General features: G+C 43.6%; 1 long non-coding RNA gene across 1 annotated transcript in view; it reads left to right on the top strand.

Annotated features, from left to right (window-relative positions):
• The window catches only part of LOC140204534 (uncharacterized), a 32,176-nt gene extending 11,325 nt beyond the window's left edge, over positions 1-20,851 (top strand). Inside the window, exons 2-3 of the long non-coding RNA XR_011887663.1 lie at positions 19,810-19,890; positions 20,389-20,851. This is a non-coding gene — a long non-coding RNA (uncharacterized lncRNA). The remainder of the gene's footprint in view (positions 1-19,809; positions 19,891-20,388) is intronic.
• Positions 20,852-21,374: the final 523 nt, after the last annotated feature.

Below are 21,374 nucleotides of genomic sequence, written 5' to 3'. Positions count from 1 at the left end.
AACCAATCCTCTATCCATGCTAATACATCACCCCCAACTCTATGCATCCTTATCTTATGGATGATCCTTTTATGTGGCACCTTATCAAATGCCTTCTGGAAATCCAAGTAAATAACATCCATCTGTTCCCCTCTATCCACTACACTCATTATATCCTCAAAGAACTCCAGTAAGTTTGTCAAACAGGACCTGCCTTTGCTGAATCCATGCTGCATCTGCCTGATGGGTCCATTTCTTTCCAGATGCCTCACTATTTCTTCTTTAATGACAGCTTCAAGCGTTTTCCCAGCTACTGATGTTAAATTAACTGGCCTATAGTTACATGCCTTTTGCCTACATCCTTTTTGAACAGTGGCATGACATTCACCTCTTCCAATCTGCCGGACTTGCCCAGAGTCCAGAGAATTTTGGTAATTTATCACCAAAGCCTACTATAATCTCTGTCATTTCTTTCCAGTACCCTGGGATGTATTCTATCAGGACCAGGGGACTTGTCTATCTTCAGGCCCACAAGTTTGCTCAGTACTACCTCTTTAGTGATAGCTATTGTATCGAGGTCCTCACCTCCCATCACATCCATATCATCTGTCTTTGGCATGTTATGTGTGTCCTCCACCATGAAGACCGACACTGTGACAGTACGGAAGATGTACAGTATACTTGCCTTGATCGGTTGGGGCACTGAGTACACAGGTTGGGAAGCTGTATTAAACTCCGGTTAGGCCTTATTTGCAATATTGTGTGTGACTCTGGTTGCCACATTACAGGAAGGTGTGAAGGCTTTGCAGACAGTGCAGAAGAAGTTCTCCAGATGTTGTTGGGACTAGAGAGTACAGGTACACAATCCCTTATCTGAACTCTTGGGGCCAGTTGCATTTCAGAATTCAGAGTTTTTCGAATTTCAGAATCCCTCCTTATTGGTTCCGGGACCCCCCCGCGGATACCAAAAAACACGTATGCTCAGGTCCCTTATTGAACCTGTCTCAGTGCGGTGGACTTTAGGACCCGGCGGAGCTCCAGACCTACGCACATCCTCCCTTATATTTTAAATCATCTCTAGATTACTTATAATACCTAATACAATGTAAATGCTATGTAAATAGTTATACTGTATTGTTTAGGGAATAATGACAAAAAAAAATTCAATAAAACATAAAAATATACAGCTTCAAACGAACCGAATCAGACGCATAGTAAATGACTTATTGGAATAAATGTAGAACGTCACTGTCATTGTAAAACTTCAGTAACTTGTCTTTCTGTTTCTTTAAGTCATATACAGTGGTAGTTCCAACACCATATTCTTCAGTAAGATGCCGCACAGACACACCACGATCAAGCTTCTGCAATAACTTCACTTTCTGCGTTATTGATAATGATCGATGCTTCCTTCTCTTTTTCTCATTGTTACCCATAGGGGTATCTGCAGCTCTTTTTGACATTTTCACTGTGAAATTAAACACAAAGTCAACAGTGAACACAAAATATCAGCGAACTGCAAATGCATGTGTAACCAGTACAAGTGCTGAGCCACAACTGACGTCTGGCGGCCTCCGCTAGTGCTGCCATGTCACACCTGAGTGACGTCAGCTGTTGGCGATAAAAACTTAGGTTTTTGGAGCTTTTTGGATTTCAGAATTTCGGATAAGGGATTGTGGACCTGTATTAGCTACGAGAAGGGCTGGAAAAACTTGGATTCTGATTTCTCTGGAATGTCAGAGGCTGAGAGATGACTTGATGGAAATTTATAAAATTATGAGAGACATAAATGGGGTAGATGATCAGAGTCTTTTACCCAGGGTGGAAATGTCAAGTACTCGAGGGACTAGCACAAAAGTGAGAAGGGGAAAGTTTAAAGGAGATTTGCAGGCAATTTTTTTATACTGAGTGGCAGGTGCCAGGGGAAGTGGTGGAAGTGGATAGAATAGTGAATTTTAAGAGGCATTGATACACGAATGAACGTGCAGAGAATGGAGGGACAAAGAGTATGTGCAAACAGATGTGCAGTTTAAATTGGCATCATGGTTGGCACAGACAGGGTTTGCCGAAGGGCCTGTTCCTGTGCTGTACTGTTCTATGTTGTATTAGTAACATGTTACACAGAGAAAGGAGTTAACGGCCCATTCAAAGGATGTCTGCTATTTCACCTTGTCACAGACACTCCCTTCTTTTGCACCCAGCGCCCTCCCCTGCCGTCTCCAGTACTTTGCCTGACTTGCTTTCTCTCTTGGTAAAGGAATATGTAATACACAAACATTCTGATGAAGGATGTTTACCCTGAAGCATGAGTGTTTCTGAAACACAAGAGATTCTGCAGATGCTGGAAATCCAGAGCAACATGCACAAAATGCTGGAGGAACCCAGCAGGTCAGGCAGCATCTACAGAGAGGAATAAACAGTTGATGTTTTGGACCAAAACTCTTCATCTGGACATAGCCACTGACCTACAGAGCTCCTCCAAGCGTGTTTTATTTTCCTTGAGAGACAGCTTGAATTTTTATGATGAGAGCAATGTTAGGTGGTATATAGAATACAGAACATAGAACACTACAGCACAGTACAGGCCATTCGGCCCACATTGTTGTGCAAACCTTTTAAACTACCCTAAGATCAATCTAACCCTTCCCTTTTATATAGTCCTTCTTTCATCCATGTGTTTATCCACAGTAAGTTTCCTAACTGCCCCAATGTATCTGCCTCTGCCAGCACTGCTGGCAGGGCATTACCAGTACAAACCACTGTCTGAATCTAAAACTTACCTCTGATATCCACCCCCCTCCCCCCCATCATACTGCCTCCAGTCACCTTAAAAATTATGCCCCTTCTTATTAACCATTTCTGCCCTGGGAAAAAGGTCTCTGACTACCCACTCAATGTATTGAGTCAAGCAGAGTCTTTGCCTGTGAGAAGTTCATATCACAAAGTGGTAATTCTGAATTCCGTTCACAGTTCTGCCCAGCATCAGGTATTCACTTCTATCTGTGAAACTATTACTGTGGAACAAGTGGCAAAAGTAACATCATGTTAGCCTCTATATTGGATTAGAATGAGTTGGCAACACTTAGAGGGAGTTCAATTTTCTTCAAGTGGTGCGCAGTGAAGGCAGCTATAATATCCTGTCCAGCGACCTTCACAAGCCCTCATCACTAAACTGAGATCCAATCTTCACCATTTAGTTAAGCAAGCTTTCAGTCAGAAAGTTGGATCTAGGGGGGTGGGATAGTGGTGGTGGTTAAATCCCACCAAGGGAGCTGCCAGGAGTTCATCAACTTGCTGAACAACGCTCTTAAACTTGTTGGTCTTCCAGAACAAGATGTCTGCAAGGGAGTGCTGCTGACGGGGTTAGTGGGTGTATGGAATGACTGCCAGAGGAAATTGTGGACAATTAAAAGACATTTGGACAGACACTTGGATAAGGAAGCAGTAGGATCAAATACCGGCAAATGGGATTAACATCAATAGTCATCACAGTTGGCATGGACGGGGATGTGGGGTGGAATGGCTTGTTACTGAGCTGTATGGTTCTTTGAATCTGTGAGTGATGTTGGTACTTTGTACATGGAACGTATTGGCTTGACGGCATAATTCATGTACAGAAAGGCATGTACCGATTGCATTATATTTCCTGTGTTTAATTTAGGAATGCAGTTGGCCCTCCGTATCCGTGGGTTCCGCATCTGCAGATTCAACCAACCGTGGACCAGGATTGAAAAAAAATCCCTGGAAGTCCTCTCTCCAGCACTTGTTGTTTGAGCCCAGACCCTGACATTAGTATTATTGAGCCTCCTCCAAAGTGTCCTATTCCCTAAACAATACAGTGTAACAACTATTTACATAGCATTTCCATTGTATGAGGTATTATAAGTACTGTAATCTAGAGATGATTAAAAGTACACGGGAGGATGTACGTAGGTTATATGCAAATATTACACCATTTTGTATATGGGACTTGAGCATCCGCAGAATTTGGTATCCGCGGGAGGTCCCGGAACCAAACTCCTGCGGATATGGAGGGCCGACTGTAATGTATATTGGAAAGTGTCTGTAGATGCACTTTGGTGGAAGAAATAAATTGGCAGACTATTATTTAGATGGGGAGAGAGTTCAAAATGCAGAGATGCAAAAGGACTTGGGAGTCCTTGTGCAAGATACCCTAAAGGTTAACCTCCAGGTTGAGTCGGTTGTGAAGAAGGCAAATGCAATGTTGGCATTAATTTCTGGAGGTACAGAATGTAAGAGCAGGGATGTGATGTTGAGGCTCTATAGGGCACTCGTGAGACCACACTTGGAGTATTGTGTGCAGTTTTGGGCTCCTTATTTTAGAAATGATACACTGACATTGGAGAGGGTTCAGAGAAGATTCACGAGAGTGATTCCAGGAATGAAAGGGTTACCGTATGAGGAACATCTGGCATCTCTTGAGCTATATTCCCTGGTTCAGGAGAATGAGTGGGGATCTCATAGAAACATTCAGAATGTTAAAAAGCCTGAACAGAATAGCTATGGCAAAGTTATTTCCCATGGTAGGAGATTCTAGAACAAAAGGGCACAACTTCAGGATTGAAGAATGTTCTTTCAGAACTGAGGTGCGGAGAAATTACTTTAGTCAGAGGGTGGTAAATCTGTGGAATTTGTTGCTACAAACAGCTGTGGAGGCCAAGTCATTGGGTGTATTTAGGACAGATATAGATAGGTTCTTTATTAGCCAGGGCATCAAAGGGTATGGGGTGAAAGCAGGGGAGTGGAGATGACTAGAAGAATTAGATCAGCCCATGATTGAATGGCGGAGCAGACTCGATAGCCCAAATGGCCTACTTCTGCTCCTATATATATGGTCTTATATTTTTGATGTTAAAGCAGGGGCAGGTTGGTTTTATGGCCGCTGAGTGAATAGCCCATCCTCTTGGCTGCGACCCCCTGGCATCATGATATACACATACACATGTGTTGCCTGTGTCCTGCAGGTAGATGACTGAACTGGGGATTACCTTGGTTCTGGAGTGGAGGCAATGGAGGTGGGACTGAATCAGTAGCCCTGCAGAATGGGCCCTGTGGGAAGCTTGTTGAAGCGATGTGTTGCGTTGGGGAAAGGGAGGCTGAGAAGTGGGTTGGTGTGATGACAATGAGAATGAGGAAGGGATATCTTTCAACCTAACTAACTTCAGTGACATCAGGGATGGAAAGCTTGAGCAACAGCAGGATCCAGCATTAGAAGTTCATAGATATTTTACCTCATCAGGAGAAGTGGAGGGAACCAATGGCTTGTTGAGTTTATTATCAAGTGTGGATTTCAAATGGCAGGAAGTTATGTAAACTTCTCTGGAAGGATATAGAACATGTGCAGGCAGATGGAAATAGTTTTGACTAGTTTCATGATCGACACAGACATTGTGACTGAAGGACCTTCTTCTGTGCTACTGTCTTCTATGTTCTGTTTTCTAACCTGTCAGGGCACAACTGGGGCATCAATTCTAATTCAAACCACTGCAATTTGGAGAGCTGAGAAACCCTAGAAGGAATGCAAGGAATGTTTGCCAGGATGGCCTCACAGCTGAGAATCACACCTCCACCAGTCAGTTCCCCTCCAAATTTCACACTACCCAGATTTGGAAATATTTCCAGGTACTTCAGCATCACTGGATCTAACTTCTGGAACTCCCTCTCCATCACCACCAGGGGAGCACCATCACCTGAAAGATGGCAGTGATTCAAGAAGGAGCCTCACTTCACTGTTAAAGGGTGGGCTCTAAATGCTTCTTAGATACACCATCCTGGCAGCTGAGGACAAGAATAGGCTCAATGGACCATGCAAAACACTGAAGGGTCTTCAGCTCTAGGGTGAGTCAGGAGTTGTGAAGAAGGGTGAGAAGAAGCTGTCAGGGGTGAAGCTGGGGTAGGGCCCCCATGATGGATGGGTCAGGAGGCAGGGGACATTGCCTGACAAAGGCCACAAGGGAAAACAGAGATCTGTAAGTCACTGGCAATCCAAACAGCTGGAACTTTCAAGAGGGAATTTAAGAGCCAGAGAAGGAAAGTAATTCCTGGAGCTACTGGGGAAGAGCGCAATTTGAATGTGACTTTGCATTGACTCAATTGGGCAAATGGTCTGCATCCCAGCTGTAGCAGTTATTTTATTCTCTCTCCATGCAGTCTTATGGAGCTCTGGTTAGGCCCTGCATTCATTTCTGGTTGCCCCATTAATGGAAGAATGTGGAGGCTTTGGAGAGGGTGGACAAGATACTTACCAGGATACTGCCTGGATTCGAAGCCATGTGGTATTAGAGAAGACAGCACAAACTTGTGTTCTCTAGAGCAGCAAAAGCTGAGTGGAGATCTGACAGAAGTTTATAATATTATGAGTGGCATAGATAGGGTAGACAGCCAGTAACTTTCTCCCAGGATTGAATTGTCTAATGCTAGAGCCATGTGCACTTAAGGTGAGAGGGGTTAGATTTAAAGGAGGTGCGCAGGCTAAAACTTTTACGAAGACTAGTGAGTACCTGGAATGCTGGTGGTGGAGGCAAATACATTGGAGGCATTTAAGAGGCTCTTAGTCACATGACTGTGCGGAGAATGAAAGGGTACGTACTTGTGGAGGCAGAAGAGACTAATTTAATAAGCTTTTAATTACTAGCTCAGCGTAATAATGTGGGCTGAGGGTCCTGTTCCTGTTCTATACTGTTCTATGTTCTATACCCATAATCCCAGAAAAAAAATCTCTGCAACACTAGAGCAGCCGTCTTCAGTTATTCCAGGGCCAGGGAATGTTAAGAGAATTTTTTGTGTGTAGCTTGCACTAGCACAAAGTTATCAGCAGGCCTGTTTGAACACACCCACTCCTCACCTCTGCTCATCTCTCACCACTCACAGGGGTCACAGCCCCACCTGCAGGTTCTAGTGCTTGAGCAAGCATTTGCCTTTGGCTTCAATGAGTTTGAAAGGTGAATTAGTCTTCATGCAGTGACGCATATCAACATTGCCTCTCCGCACAGCTTAATGAGTTATGAATATTTAATGAAGGTTTTTGTAAGAATATTCTCCAGACTAGGTACTGCTTATTCCTGGGGCTGCCTCTCTTGTAAGGAATGATTGGATGGCGAGGGCACATTAAGGAATGAGTTCTAGAGTCTAGGTTTGTTCAGTCACTGGGGAGGGACTGCCACTGTGTACAACCTTCTAACCCCCCAACTTCAACCTCGGTGAAGGTGCGGGCACCGACCAGCTTTCATTTACCAGCTACCTCTCTGTGCCTGTGGTGCTACACTCAGCCATGCCATCAACCCTCACCAAACGTGTGTCCAGACTCTGTCTTTGGCTCACGTGGGCCATCTCTCTATCTACTTCTTTCTCGCTGATCTCCCCTCCCCCTTTCTCACTCTCTCTCTCATTAACTCTCTCTTTCCCTTCATCATCCACTTCTCTATCCCCCTCTCTATCTAGCTCCCTGCCCTCTCTCTCTCTCTCCCCTCTGTCACCCCTATATATCCCTCTCTTTTTATCCCTTCTCTCTTTCTCACATTCTATCCCCTCTGTTTCCTACTTTCCCTTTCTCTCTCATTATATCTCCCTTGTTATAGCTCTCTTGCTCTCTATTGCTCTCTCTCTTTATTGCTCCCTTGTTCTTGCTCGCTCGCTCTCACTGTCTCACTTCCATTTCTCTCTCTCTCTCTCTCTTTCTCTTTCTCTCTCTCTCTTTCTCTCTATCTCCCCCCCCCCCCCTTTCTCTTCCTCTCTCACTGGCTCTCACGGGCTCTCACCACCTCTATCTTCCAACACCACTCTAGTAGATGTCCTTTTTGCTCTCCATCTGTTGACTATCTAGTTCCCTGTACATTCCCATCTCGCTTTCCCTGTCTAACAATATACTGTATTCAGCTTCCTTTTTCCCCCTTGGCTCTTGGTGTATATCTTGCCTCCTGTCTCTTTAGGATCCTCTTTTTCCCTCTGGTTAAAGGAACATCCATGGATTACCCCCATTGTATTGATCACACCTTTCTTGTTCCCGAGCTCAACCCACATTGCTTCACTGGGTGAGCCATCCTGTACTCTTCCTCTGAGTGCTGCTCGGACATTCTCCTTGATCAGTGGTGCAGCTCCCCTCCTCTTTTACATCATCTTCTGAAACATCTCAATCCTTGGACGTTGAGTGGCTCTTCTCACAACCAGGTCTCTGTAATGGCCACGGCATCATGGTTCCATGGAGTCATCCAGGCTCTGTCGAGACAATGTGGACAGTTTGAGTCTGTATTCATTGGGCTTCAGAGGTCTGAGGGGTGACCTTGTACAAACACAGAAGATCCTAATGGAATCAGAATAGGGTTCAGTATCACTGGCATGTGTTGTGAAAGATGTTGTTTTGTGGCCACAGTACTCTGCTAAACTCAGTAATTAAAAACTCTACACTGCGAATCAGCAGGAAGGGTTGCTAATATTGCATGGGGTGGGGGGGGGGTGTTAGACGAGATGCAGGGCAATGGGAACCAGAGTGGTTGTGGGGACAAATGATAAGATCTCAGAGAAGTCAGGAAGCAAAAGGTTGACCATAGTGGGACTAATGTTCTGATTTGTGTATATTTCAATGGAGGAAGTATTGGAGGAAAGGCAGATGAGTTCAGGGCATGGACCAACACATGGAATTAAAACATTGTAGCCGTTAGTGAGACTTAGTTACAGGAGGAGCAGGACTGGCAGCTCAATATTCTGGGGTTCTGCAGAGAGGTCATGGATCCATACGGTTTCCAGAGGAGGAGGTGTTTGCTGTCTTGAGGCAAATCATGGTGGACAATTCCCCAGAGCCTGACAAGATGTTGCCTTGGACCTTGTGGACACGTGTAGAAATTGCAGGGACCCTAACAGAGATACTTAGCTCATCCTGTGTGACAGGTGAGGTACCAGAGGATTGGAGGATTGCCAGTGTTGTCCTGCTGTTTGCGAAAGACTCCAAGAAAAAACCAGGAAATTATAGGCCGGCGAGTCTGACATAGCAGTGGGAAAGTTATTGGAAGGTGTTCTAAGAGACCAGATATATGAATATTTGGATAGACAAGGATTGAGTAGGGTTAGCTAGCCTGGCTTTATGCATGGTAGGTTGTGTCTAACCAATGTTATAGAGTTTTTCAAAGAAGTTACCAGGAAAGTGGGTGAAGGCAAGGCAGTAGATGTTGTCTACATGGATTTCAGCAAGGTATTTGACAAGATCCCGCATGGGAATTTGGTCGAGAAGGTTCAGTTGCTCGGCATTGGAGATGAGGTAGTAAATGGGATTAGACAATGTCTTTGTGGGAGAAGACAGAGTGGTAGTAGATGGTTGTCTGTTTGACTGGAGGCCTGTGACCAGTGGAGTGCCATAGGGATCAGTGCTGGGTCCATTGTTGTTTGTCATCTATATCAATGAACTAGATGATAATGTGGTTAACTATATCAGCAAATGCGGATGACACTAAGATTGTGGGTGCAGTGGGCAGCGAGGAAGGCTATCATGGCTTGCAGAGGGATCTGGACCAGCTGGAAAAACGGGCTAAAAATGGCAGATGGAGTTTGATGCAGACAAGTGCAAGGTGTTGAACTTCCCAAAGACCAACCAGGGTAGGTCTTACACAGTAAGTGGTAGGGCACTAAGGAGTGTGGTAGAACAGAGGGATCTGGGAATACAGGTTTATAATTTATTGAAAGTGGCGGCACTGGTCGATAGGGTTGTTAAGAGAGCTTTTGGCACATTGGTCTTCATAGATCTAAGTACTGAGTACAGGAGACAGGATGTTATGTTGAAGTTGGTGAAGCCTAGTTTGGAGTATTGTGTGTGCAGTTTCGGTCACCTACCTACAGGAAAGATGTACAAACGTTTGTAAACAAGGTTGAAAGAGTACAGAGAAAATTTACAAGATGGTGCTGGGTTTAGAGGACCTGAGTTATAAGGAAAGACTGAATAGGTTAAATCTTCATTCCTTAGAACATGGAAGATTAAGAGGAGATTTGGTAGAGGTGTACAAAATTATGAGGGGTATAGATAAGTCAAATGCAAGCAGGCATTTTCTGCTGAGGTTTGGTGAGATTACAATTAGAGGCCATGGATTAAGGATGAAAAGTGAAATGTTTAGGGAGAACATAAGTGAAAACATCTCCGCTCAAAGGATGGTGAGTGAGGCTGTGGAACGAGCTGCCAGCGTAAGTGGTGGATGCGATTTTGATTTCAACATAGAGGAGAAGTTAGTACAGGTACATGGACGGGAGAGCTATTGCCTGGGTGCAGGTCGATGAGACTAAGTAGTTGAAGTGGTTTGGCACAGACTGGATGGGCTGAAGGGCTTGTTTCTATGCTGTAGCTTTCTATGACTCTACAGTAAGAAGTATGAATATCTAAAAAAAAAGTTAAAGAATGTAAGTAGAGCAAAAAGAGAAAAAAAGTAAAGGTAATATTCATGGTAGTATTCAATGTCCATTCAGTAATCTGATGCCAGAGGAGTAGAACCTAAACCTTCAGGCTCCTGTACCTCCTTGATGGTAGCAATGGGAAGAAGGCATGTCCTGGGCGATGGGGTCCTTAACGATGGCTGCAGGCATTTTTGAGGCATCAATCCTTGAAGATGCCTTGGCTGCTGGGGTGCCCCATATGGAGCTGACTGAGTTTCCAGCTTTCTGCAGTTTATTTTGATCCTGTGCAGTGGCTCACCCATGCCAGATGGCAATGCGGCCGGATAGAATGCTCTCTACGGTACTCCAGTAGAAATTTGTGGGGGTCTTTTGTGAATACCAAATTTCCTCAAACTCCTAATGAAATATAACCACTGTCGTACCTTAATAGTGTAGCACGCTGTAAGGTTTCACTGCTAATATAATGGTTTCTCTGTAGCAGCAATGTTTGGGTTATGACTAGAGATAACGTGGTTTGGAATGCTGTTGTTGTTTCTTGTGAGCCTGGAAGAGAGATTTTCGCGGTCTTTGGTCGGCGCGAGGAGAAGAAGAAAGACGTATGTGGAGAGAGCTGGTAGCCCACCGGATGGAGTGGACTGGGAGAGAGGGTCCGAAGGTGGGCGACGCTCGGAGGAGGTGGATGGTTGATGAATGGACGTATTTGTGAGCTCCGACGTGCACTTTTGACTTTTCTCTTAAAATGGGCCCTTGTTCTTTTTATTTTCTTTACTAACCCTATATTCAGATTAAGTTTTATAAAGTTAAATCACTTAATTGCATATAGTGTACTGTCTGATACTTTGCGGAGCGGATTTGTAACTGGGCAACACATCATGCAGCATCCACACAAATGAGAGTTCTCAGTTTGGCGGGGCCAGAAGTTGTCTCCCCCTATACGAACATGTGCTGGGCGAGTCTGAGAGTTACAACTGTAACTGCATTGATAGTTAGGCCTAGGATAGTTCCTCAGAGATGTTGACAACCAAGAACTTAAAATTGTTCACCTTTTCCACTTCTGACCTCTTGATGAGGACTGGTATGTGTTCCCTTATCGTAACCTTTCTGAAGTCCACAATCAATTCTTTTGTTTGACTGATGTGGAGTACAAGATTGTTGCTGTTACACCACTCAACTAGCTGATAAATCTCACTCCTGCACTCCTCATCATAATCTGAAACTCTGCCAACAATAGTTGTGTTGTCAGCAAATTTGTAGAAGATATTTGAGCTCTTCCATGCCATACAGTCATGGGTGTTGAGAGAGTAGAGCAGTGGGCTAAGCACTCATACTTCAGATGTGCCAGTGTTGGTCATCAGTGAGGTGGAGATGTTATTTCCGATCCACACAGACTGTGGTCTTCCAGTTAGGAAGTCAAAGATCCAGTTGCAGAGAAAGGTATAGAGCCTTGGACTTGGAGCTTCTTGATCAAAACTGTAGGAATGATTGTGTTAAACGCTGAGCTGTAGTCAATAAACAGCAGCCTGAAGTAAATATTAGTATTGTCCAGGTGATCCAAGACTGCGTGAAGAGCCAATAAGATCACATCCACTGGAGATCCTATTGTGCCGATAGACACATTGCAGTGGGTCCAGGTCCTTGCCTAAGGAGGAGTTGATTCTAGCCATAACCAACCTCCCAAAGCACATCATCACCACAGATGTGAGTGCTACTGGACAATAGTCCTTAAGGCGTCTCACTCTGCTCTTCTTGGACACCGGTATGGTTGATGCCCTTTTGAAACAGGTGGAAACTTCTGACGTGTAGCAATGAGAGAATGAAAATGCCTGAACGTCCCCACCAGCTGGTTAGCACAGGGTTTCAGAGCCCTACCAGATGCTCCATTGGGCACTGTCACCTTGTGAAGCATCACCCTCTTGAAAGACAAGGTAGCTGTTAACTGGCTTCCATTAATGGGAGAATCATAACAAGGCGATAGAGTTACAAGGTAAGGGCTGGTCATTTAAAACTGCGGTGCATAGAAATTTCTTCTCTGAAGTCACTGAATCTCTGGAATTCTGTGCCAAGGTTAGGGACAGATAAATATGAAAGATTGTGGAATTGGATGTTCTGGGGAACTGGTACAGAAGAGGAGTCATGATCACATTGAATTATGGGACAGGATTGAGGGGCTGAGTGACCTACACTGGTGCCTTTTTTTGTGACCTTTTCAATCCTTCTGGTGACACTCGGCATCCGCAGATCACTGAAGATTTTCGGTGAAAGCTTTCTCTATCTCTATACTTAGTTCCTTTGGTGGCTCACACTGCCCTGCTCCAGGCTGGAAGAGCTGAACCTCTTCCAGCTCTCTGGCTAACCCTCTTCCAGGTCTGATTTTTAGTAGAATTTATTTTTAGGAGCTCAGGAACACCCTCCCAGTGCTATAACTGCCCAGAAGATCATCAGGTGGTTACCAGTAAAATGAAGATATCCTGCAGTGGATTTTGCTAATGATTAAAACAAAGTTCATGTTTCTAATGAAGGCTAAAAGCTAACCATGGTTACCAAGTGCAGAAGGTGGATTCAGTGGGCTGGCTGTTTCCATTATCTACAACAGGTGGAATTTTATTAGTTTATCCTCTGAATTCTGTTTTCACACCATCAATAAAGCTGTGACCTGAGGGAGGAGAGCTGCTAGATTGTCACCATGGCGACTAGACCATCTGAGAAATAAGAGAAATTAAAGCGATGTTTCTCAGCAGAATAAGCTTTGTCAGCCAGCGAATCATTGGCTTTTGCAGGAAAACATGTATTTTCATGTTTACAGTTATGTTTGAGTGAGTGCGTGATTTAAGCTTGTGAGTGTGTGTGTCTGTGGGTGTGTATGGCTGTATGAGCATGCAGTAAGGTGGGACTGTGCTGCATTCACTCTCTCTGGGAAACAATAAATCCCTTTGGCAGTGAAGGTGAGGGATGTGAAAATTCCCTCACTCTGTCCATTGAAAACATTTCAGAGAAAAAAGCCTCAGGCACAAATCTCACAAACATTAGCCCCCTTTGTCACGTTTTGTAACTGCAGAAAGTAATTGAAAGAAAAACACGGGAGCCGGGAATACTTGTGTAATCCATTTTGATTTTCTTTAGTGAGGCACACATGTACGACATGGTGGCGTAATGATGTATGCCATTCACGTACTTCTATATATAACCCATCATAAATTATCTAAACAAACTCAGAATGCCTAATCAAACTATATATTTATGGTATTGCTCAAATATCACTGAAATATTAAATACACAACACTCCTCCCTGCTTAGCCATAAACTCCAACTCAATATAGAATGCATCTGAACTCAAATATGTAAGGTGTTGCTCTCTTTCTATTTTGTATATCAATGATTTAGATGATGGAATAGATGGTTTTGTTGTCAGGTTTGCAGATGATATGAAGATTGGTGGAGGGACAGGTAATGTTGAGGAAACTGGAAGGCTGCAGAAGGACTTAGATTAAGAGAATGGGCAAGAGAGTGGCAAATGAAATACAATGTTGGAAAATGCATCGTCATGCGCTTTAGTAGAAGAAGTAAATGTGCAGACTATTTTCCAAATGGGGAGAAAATCCAAAAATCTGAAATGCAAAGGAACTGGGGAGTCCTTGTGAAGAACATCCTAAAAGTTAATTTGCAGGTTGAGTTGGTGGTGAGGAAGGCAAATGCAATGCTAGCATTCATTTCAAGAGGTCTAGAATATAAGAGCAGGGATGTGATGCTGAGGCTGTATGAGGCACTGGTGAGGACTCACCTTGAGTATTTTGAACAGTTTTAGGCTCCTTATCTCACAAAAGATGTGCTGGCATTGGAGAGGGTCCAGAGGAGGTTCACAAGGATGATTCCAGGAATGAAGGGGTTATCATATGGGGAATGTTTGATGGCTCTAGACCTGTATTCACTGAAATTTAGAAAGATGAGGGGAATCTCACTGAATCCTTTCAAATAAGGTTTAGACAGAGTAGATGTGGAAAGGATGCTTCCCATGGTGGGAGAGTCTAGGACAAGACAGCACAGCCTTAGGGTAGAGGGCCATCCATTTAAAACAGAGATGCGGAGGAATTTCTTTAGCAGAGGTTAGTGAATTTGTGGAATTTGTTACTACAGACAGCTGTGGAGGCCAGGTCATTGGGTGTACTTAAGGTGAAGATTGACAAGTTCTTGACACTTGGAGTACTGTGTTCAGTTCTGGTCACCTCACTTCAGGAAGGAGTGTGGGCATGTGGCCAAGTGGTTAAGGCGTTCGACTAGTGATCTGAAGGTCATGAGTTCAAGCTCCAGCTGAGGCAGAGTGTTGTGTCCTTGAGCAAGGCACTTAATCACACAGTGCTCTGTGATGACACTGGTGCCAAGCTGTATGGGTCCTAATGCCCTTCCCTTGGACAACATCAGTGTTGTGGAGAGGGGAGACTTGCAGCATGGGCAACTGCCAGTCCTCCATACAACCTTGCCCAGGCCTGCGCCCTGGAGAGTGAAGACTTTCCAGGCGCAGATCCATGGTCTCGCAAGACTAACGGATGCCTTTAAATTTTACTTCAGGAAGGATGAGGATACTATAGAGAGAGTGCAGAGGAGATTTACAAGGATGCTGCCTGGATTGGAAGGCGTACCTTATGAGAATAGGTTGAGTGAACTTGGCCTTTTCTCCTTGGAGCGATGGAGGATGAGAGGTGACCCTGATAGAGGTGTATAAGATGATGAGGGGCATTGATTGTGGGAATAACCAGAGGCTTTTTCCCAGGGCTGAAATGGCTAACACAAGGGGGCATAGTTTTAAGGTTCTTGGAAGTAGGTACCCAGGGGATGTCAGGGGTAAGTTTTTCACACAGAGTGGTGGGTGTCTGGAATGCATTGCCGGCAGTGGTGGTGGAAGTGGATACAGTAGGGTCTTTTAAGAGCCTCTTAGATAGGTACATGGAGCTTAGAAAAATAGAGGGCTATGGGCTAGGGAAATTCTGGGCAGTTTCTAGAGTAGTTAACATGGTCGGCACAACTTTGTGGGCCGAAAGGCCTGTTATTTTTAGAAAGCCCTTAACTCCGAGTGGAGTCATCGGGACACCGTCGTGACAGTATTTTTTAGCAGGCTTTCTTATTTTTATGAGGCCGAGTTGCTAGCTCGACGCTCAACCCAGCACGGATGGAAAGCGTGCAAGGGAGCCGGCTGGATTTGAACTCGGGAGCCTTCGCTCCGAAGTCCGGCGCTGATGCCAGCCGGCTCGAAGGGCCTGTAATGTGCTGTAAATTTCTATGTTCTAGTCTCTCCCTCAAAAACACACACACACACACACACACACAGTACCATACAGATAGCCACAGCATAGTAAATTTTAAATTGTCCCATTCAGGCCAAAAGATTAAATGTGGAGGATTTTTTACTCCTGTCAGATAATGTCTTTCTTGACAAGGGTGTTCACTCTGCTTGGCAGGTGAGACTTGTGGCCGTGAAACAATCTCAGATTCTGGGACCTTCTCCGTGCTGGTAGTAGGAGTTGACTCAGGGACTGCAGGAGGTGGTTCTGACAGCTCTGGACACCTTTCTTCTCCAACAATTGACTCTGCTCCCCTCAACTGATTGATGTGTCACCTCCAGATAACATCAGACACATTGTCCACTGCGTAGGAGAGGGGTCCAGTTATGTCCTTAATCTTTCCAAGTGTCCACTTTTCAACATCCCTGTAGACCCTCACCAGGGTAGCTTGTCCAGGAGTGAAAGGTTGAATCTCCTTATTTGAGGAGCCCTCAGATTGTCTCAATTGTTTGTCCTGTGTACTCTTTCTGAGATTGGGTATTAGGAGGTCCAAACATGAATGCAGGGGACGACTCAGGAACAGCATAGCCAGTGAGTTGTTGATTGTGGAATGTGCTGCATTGTGATATGCAAGGAGGAAATTGGTGAGCTTCTGATTCAGTGTCAGTGTGGTGTGTTCTCCTGACATTGCTCACAGTGCCGTCTTTAGACTCTGGACAAACCTCTCCACCAAACCATTTGTAGCTGGGTGGCACGGTGCAGATGTAATATGCCTTATTCCATTCATTGTCAGGTTTGGCTGTTCCACAACAAACTGTGGTCCATTGCCACTGACTAAGAACAACAGTCCTTGCGAAGAGCCTTCTGAATGCATCAACAATGTGCGAGGCCATAGTGGAGGCTACTGGGAACACTTCTGACACTTCTGGCCACTTTGTAGCTGCATCCACCACTACCAAGAAATTTGTTCCCATGAGTGGTCTGCAAAATCCACATGAACCCTCTCCTAGGGTTACGCAGGACATTCTCAGGGATGGAGAAATGCTGCTCTTCACATCTCCTGGACATGTTGGCATCCAGAAAAGTGCATGGCAAGCTACTCAATCTGCTGATCTAACCCAGGCCACCAGACATAGCTTCTAGCCAATGCTTTCAACTTTGACTGCACTTTCATGACTAGCATTTAGCTCCTCCAACACTTTAGCTCTTAGCTTGGATGGTATAGCAAATCTCAGTCTCCACATAAGGCAACCACCTGTTAAGGGCAGGTTCATCCCAGCACTGGTAAAAATGATGAACTGGAATTTCTGCTGCACATTAAAGCAATTCTGGGTGGCCATGTAGACCTGAGACAGTGTGGGGTCTTTTCTGGTTTCCCTTTAGATTATCTCTGCCCTCCTCAACCAATTGATGTGTCATCTTCAGCTGACATCAGGGAGAATTAGGGAGAATATGTCAAGAGGAGTGTCTTCTTTTGTAAATTTTTCAGGTATTTCCTTTTCCATAGGGAAACATAAAGGTAAATCCATCAGCATTTCCATGATTACTTGTCTTCTTGAACTCAATCTTCTAATTGTGTCCTCTAAGAAACAGGGCCCACCTCTGCATTCGTGCTGTTGCTGTTAGTGGAACACCCTTCTGCAGGTTGAAATTGGACATTAGTGGTTGCTGACCATTAATGAGGGTAAACTCTCTCCCATGCAAGTACTAGTTGAATTGTTTTACACTCCAATCAAGGCCTCTCTGTAAACCTGAGCATCCTCTGCAGTGGTAAGAGAATGCAATGCAAAGGTCATGAGGCATTCACTTCCATCACTCATAACGTGTGACGTAACCGCATCACAGGCAAGCTTCACTGGATGATGTGGATCATAATGTATGAATACAGTGTCTGATGTCACCATTTCCTTTGTCCTTTGGAAACCCACCTCATACTGCTTCATCCATTGCCATTTCTTCCCAATCTGTAGTAATGAGTTCAAGGGATGGAGCACAGTAGCCAGATTTGGCAGGAACCTGTTATAGAAATGGACAAATCTTAAAAAGGACCCCAACTACGCCAAATCCTTTGGCCTTGGAGCATCCACCACTGTTTGAATTTTCTCAGCATACTTGTGTAAATCTTGTGTGTCAATGGTGTGACCACAGTAAGTGATGTTTGGTTTAAAGAGTTCACACTTCTTGTATCTTGCACTGAGCCCATAACCTTCTCATATTTTTAACACTGTCGTGAGATTTTGAAGATGTTCCTTGTCATTTTCACCATTAACAATGATGTCATCCAGGTTAACCTTGAGTGCCTGAGCAACCTTACAGCACCTGCTCCACATCTTACACCAGAATTAAGCCTATTACAGCGATAAAGCACTTTATAAATGTTTATGGTGAGAAGCAATTTGGACTCATCTTCCATCTCCATCCGTATGTTGCCATCAGTTAAGTCCATTTTGTTGATACATTTTCCTCCAGAAAGGTTTGCAAAAGTATTCTCCATCCTGGGCAGAGGGTACTGATCTATTCTCAGTTTTTCACTTCTTATCTTTCTCTCTTCCTTGTGCAGTTTGGGTTGATGCTGACCTTAATATCACCACAGATCATGCCAGACCCATTCTTCTTGTCTAGTGGGTCCACTGGTATTGTCCATGGGCTCCACTCAACCTTGAAAAGAATTTCGTCAGCCTCCATGCGATCTGGCTCATTGGCTACTTTGTTACAGATGGTATAAGGAACCGAACAGCGCGTGGCATTTTCACTTAACACTATCTTACCATTGATGTTCTTTAGTTTTCCAATGCCAAGCTTGAACACTGCCGTGGCATCATCCAGTAACTTTCTTAATTTGCTTTCAGTTGATTCAATTGCATGCAAATAGTTGGATAGATCTCCAATTAAGTTGTGGTTGTCTTGGCCAGTTACTGCCCTTTAATGCTAACCTTCTGTTTTTACCACATAAAGCCCAATGTGACTTGTTGGTTGTTGTATTTCACTGTTACAAGTGTCATTCCCACAGGAGTTATCTTTTCTCCAGTGCAAGTTCTCAGTTGGCTACCTACAGGCTTCAGTTCAGTATCTTTGAAATACCATTCAAAATCATTTTTAGGAATGACTGAAACAGCCGAGCCAGTGTCCAATCCATTTTAATGAATTTGCTGTTGACTTCTGGTGTAAGTCATATTGTTTGTCTCTTGTTAGTTTTCACGCTGTAAGTCTCAAGGCTACTCAGTCCTGTTCCACTCTCATCATTATCAGATTTTTCATCAACAGCATGCAGATAGGCGCTCCTCTTGAAACTGTAGCTTGAATTTTTATCTTTTTCTCTTCTCTGTGCAATCCATTTATTTTCATCTGCCTGACATGCTCTTTGTATGTGTCCTAATTTGTTGTTTTTCTACAAATTTTGCTTTTAAAACTGCATTGGTCTGGTGTATGTGAGACCCTGCCATAACAGTAACACAATTTGTTTGGTCAGACAAGTTTCTGTTTAGATGTTGCAATTTTGTTCATGTTTACTTTCATTCCTGACTGAAACTCAGTTGCATCTGTGACCATTGTTTCCATTGATACAGCAATTTCCACTGGTCTTTTAAATGAGAGTTGTGCTTCAGTTAGAAACTTGTTTTGAATGCTTTCTTGTAAAATTCCACAAGTTAAAAGTTCTCTCAGTGTTCCATTAAGCACATCATTGAACAGACAATTCTTCGTCAAGTTCTTCAATTCAGCCACATAAGCTGAAATGAACTCCCTTTCCTTTTGATTCCAATTATGAAGTCTAAAGTGTCCTGCAATCTATAACGCTTTCAGTTCTAAATGTTCCTGCAGTATGTTTATAATATCAGCAAAGCTCATTTTGACTGATTTGGTTGGGGCAGTCAAACCTTTAAGAAGACTGTTTGCTTTTCCACCTATTGTACTCAGAAACACAGATACTTGCTTTTCATTGGCTATTTCATTTGCTTCAAAATGTTGCTCAATTCATTCAGTATATATCATCCAGTTAACTGCTGTGCAATCAAACACATCTATCATTCCAATGTAGCCAGCCATTTCTGCTTTTTAAAAAATGTATTATATTTATCATCTGGTGCACACTGTTTATGAACCTGTGAATTTCATCTGTTTACTGCCTTTTTTAAAACTCTAACTTCTTTCTCCCCTTCTTCTGAAGAAACATGCATTGTGCTTAAAAAAAATTCAAAACACTTCTCTCCCCTTGTGAAGAAACATGCACTGCGCTTCGACAGGACGGGTATGTAGACATCTTGGGTTCACTTTTAAAACTTACTCATCACCACTGTTATGTTTTGTAACTCCAGAATCTAATCAAAAGAGTAACACAAGAGATGGGGATACTCGGGTACTTAGTTTTGCTTTTCTTTAGTGAGGCATGTGCATATGACATAGTAGCATAATGACGTATGCCATTCACATACTTACATATAACCCCTAATTATTTATATAAACTGTTACATACCTTGTGGGTATCTTGTGACTGTCTTATGGCCATGATGTAATTGAGTATCTTGTGAGCATGATGTAATGGTCTTGTGATGGTGGGGAGATGTGACTTTCCCACCAGTGTGAGATCACGTGATGACATATTCTCAACAGGTATATAACGGGTAACCCCTGTGGTTATGCAGTTTAGTTTGTTGTTTAATTCATCAGTTACTCTGTTATGCTGTGTATTCGTCTCATGACGCAGTTTCCTTTTAAAGTGGAGTTTTACTTTTTATTGTAAGTCTAGTATTGGAGAGTGAAGACCTTACTAAAGTACAGGAACCTGAAGGATTGAATAAAGTTGGTGTTGTTCAGTGGTTTCATAGAGAATCGACCTGATTGAGTCTTCGTTCAGAAATAGTGACCTGCATCTGGGATAACATCTGTAATATCAGGAAAGTTTTTTGCAATGTTCATTTGCCTGGAAAAGGCCAATTCCTTTAAGCTGTTTTATTTCCTTCGTCATGAATCCTTTGGACAGAATCAGCAGTAATGTCACGTCTTCGAAGAAATTCGGCTCCAGAGAAGTCTCTCCTTACTGACTGTGCAAATCACTTGGACTTTCGAATTTACCATTTTAAGAACTGTGTTTGAATTTACCACTTTAAGAACTGTGTTTGAATTTACCACTTTAAGAACTGTTCCAGAGTTGCTGTATAGCAGTTAACTTCCGATTAAGTTAGTCGTTTGAATATTTTTCGCTATTGTTGAGCAGAGTTTAATAAATGTTTATGTTTGTTTATAAAACTTCACTCAGTTATATATTCATTGTTGCTGGTCACGCGACAAAACAAACAAGGAATGCTTAATCAAAGAATATATTTACAATACTACGCAAATATCACTGAGATATTAAAAACACTACAGCATTGGTTGCTTGAAGTATTTAGAGATCGAGAACAACAGCAAGAGTCACCGTTCAGGTCGTTTCACTTTACGAGATGATTAGATCACAGAGATAAGGAGGAAATTGCAGTTGCAGGTGGTCTTGCTGAGACAGTGCCTGGAGTATCGGGCACAGTTTTGGTCTATGGTAAGCATGCACTTGCCTCAGGGTGGGGGTGGGGAGGTGGGTTCTGTGGTGAAGGTTTACTGATCTGTCTCCAGGGCTTGTCATATGGAGAGTGACTGAGTAGACTGTGTTTGTACTCTCTAAAGTTCATCAAAACTTACAAAATTCTTGCCTGTTTTGTCAGGTTAGCTGCTTCCCCCGCCGGAGCAGAGTATGACTAG

The sequence above is a fragment of the Mobula birostris genome, chromosome 10 (genome assembly GCF_030028105.1).
Source record: "Mobula birostris isolate sMobBir1 chromosome 10, sMobBir1.hap1, whole genome shotgun sequence".
Lineage (NCBI taxonomy): Eukaryota > Metazoa > Chordata > Chondrichthyes > Myliobatiformes > Myliobatidae > Mobula > Mobula birostris.
Note: the sequence above shows the minus strand (reverse complement) of the source record. Positions and strands in the feature narration are given on the sequence as shown.